This window comes from Borostomias antarcticus, assembly GCF_949987555.1.
Source record: "Borostomias antarcticus genome assembly, chromosome: 19".
Lineage (NCBI taxonomy): Eukaryota > Metazoa > Chordata > Actinopteri > Stomiiformes > Stomiidae > Borostomias > Borostomias antarcticus.
The window spans coordinates 18,480,491-18,482,990 of NC_140252.1; the positions used below are offsets into that span (position 1 = coordinate 18,480,491).

The 2,500-nt window shown below is 45.3% G+C and overlaps 1 protein-coding gene across 2 annotated transcripts in view; it reads right to left on the minus strand.

The window, feature by feature from the left end:
• stxbp5a (syntaxin binding protein 5a (tomosyn)) overlaps positions 1-2,500 on the minus strand; it is a gene marked incomplete at both ends in the record, with an annotated part of 103,968 nt that overhangs the window by 34,642 nt on the left and 66,826 nt on the right. The window lies entirely within an intron of this gene.

Sequence of the window (2,500 nt, forward strand, 5' to 3'; positions counted from 1 at the left end):
TTCAGCCAAGACGCAGGGCTAGGCGCTGTACGATTTCAGAGTGGCGATTCCAGGCGAGGGACTTGGGATCTCGCAGGAGCTCGAGCGATCAAACGTGATTTCAGAGCAAAACCAACATGCAGGCAGACCGTCGTCCGCTGCATAGATATACAAGCGACTACTACAAGCTAACGTTATTGCTATTGGTACACAGGTGGAGGAGAGAGTGAGTGAGAAATGTAGTCATTTTTATATGTTCTCTGATCTCCCACTGCCTTGGAGATGCCATCCCATAGTAATACGGCGTGTACGAAGGTTACGGTCAAGTTGTCGTGTAGAAAAACGTCACATGGATAATTGGAGTCTCCCCAAATAATATCAAACATGATGTTTACGGTCGGAAACGGACTCCGCTCCAAGCGGTGACGTTGAGATTATGTGTGTGAACCTCCCACACGGCAGCATCATCAGGGCAGATAATCTCTTCAGACCAGCCTGGACACGGGAACACCCCCGCCCCCGTCGCCAGGGGCGGAGCGGACCCAAAATCAGCCCAATTATTATCTAGGGCGCACCCAGCATTATAGGTCAGGAATTACATAATATAATCCTTTATTAATCATACTTGCATGATTTGGTTGGATTTGACTGTCTGATGCACGGGGAGGGGGTTGGGGGGGGCGGAGAGGGGGGGGGGGTGTACCCGTGAGAGGGCACGCTGTGTTGTTTGTGTCTGTCTCTATGTGGTGTTCTTGAATGTTCGTGTTGGTTTTAACTCTTTGAGGTTGAAGTGAGATCAAGTTGCATTGTATTTCACTGTATAGAGTAGGTCAATATAGGGCTACGACCTATGACCCTCTAGCGTGTTTATGTAAGGGATAACGTACGACCAGCCAGCCATTATTGAAAAAGAAGAAGCAGACAGCGTGTTCGGTGTCGTAACGCACTGAAGGGCTCTTATTTTTCGATGACCTTCTGGCCATGTGTTATATCCCAGTTATTACACAGCTACTTACCAACAACATTAATACTAACAAGACTACACTTTTTTATTTCGCCAGGGAAATGGTTCTGTTGGCCAACGGGTGTTTTCAGAGATTGAACAGAACCGTTATTGTTTAGAATGTTCAAACTGTCAGACAACTTTCAACTGTCGCCCATAGACATGTACTGTTTCTGCCCTTAGCAGAGGTGAATATTGCTCGTCGCCGGTGAATTATCGAGAAATAACGAGAAAATAATTCACCGGCAGAACGCACGATTGTCCAATCAGAGTCGCGCATTTCAGACAGCCGTGTAATAAGCGCTGCTGATGCATAACATGTTTGATGTTAGTTCTTAGTCATCATTTCCTGTCCTTGAGAAAATGTGATCAAAGTGAGAGAGAGAGAGAGAGAGAGAGAGAGAGAGAGAAAGGGAAGGAGAGAGAGAGAAGAGGAGGGGGAGGAGGAGAAGAGGAGGGCGTTGGGGATTGGAATTATGACACAGCAGATTGAAACTGTAATTAATTTAAAATTTCGGGTGTTGTACCACTGCTCTGCGTCACCCCAAACAACCCTGTGGCTATTTTGGTCCTGGCGCTGGGCGATATGGCAACCAGCAACCAGTCAAGGGAACGGAGATACACTACATCATTAACCAAGCACTCCGGAAAAGGGCACACAGGCTTATTGCTGTCCTATTGCTCATAATTAAAACCTCTCTCTGTCACTCACACACACTCACAGACAGACACACACATGCACACACAAACAGCTGCACAGACACACACACACACACTCCATGACGAAGCCAAACCACAAGATGAAAGAGTAGAATACATCTGTTTTTACCAGGAAACTCATCAAACCCAAAGAAAACTGCTGTAAAGACAACTATCAACCCAATAGCAGCATTTCTATCCCAGTTGGTGGATAGTATACTTCTGGTGGATAGCATACTTCTGGTGGATAGCATACCTCTGGTAGCTAGCCTACTTAGAGTTAGTTTCTACAAATGGTTTATAAAGGCTTATAAAGGCTTATTATAAAGTGTTAAAATCAAAGTCAAAACGAACTGAAAAGTTTTGGCGGTATTTACCCTTTAAACCCATAATGCACAGTTGATGAAAAAGCTCAAACGTTTGTGCTAGCTAACTAGCTTAGAGATAGATAGACTAACTAGATTAATAGCTTAGGGTGTGTGTCCACCGGCAAGCTGTATTTTAGAGCTAGCGCTGTTGTCTCATTGTTTACCATGGGTAATGCGCCTTAGGGCGCTATAGAGACGAGAGATGTGTTCAAAGCGCTTTTTAGCGCTATAGCGCCGTGAGCTCTAGGCTTTTTTGGCAGTTGAAAAAAGTGTAACTTTTTGAGCTAGAGCGCAGGCTGTAAAAGGCTGTTCTGATGACGACAGCGGTCGGTTTTTGGCAAAACCGCAGAGACAGAGAACGTTAGCACTAGCTAACATTAGCTAGCTATCTTAACTTGGCTAGTTAATCTGCAGTCTGCAAAAACACGACACTTGTCGCTAACGTAGCTGT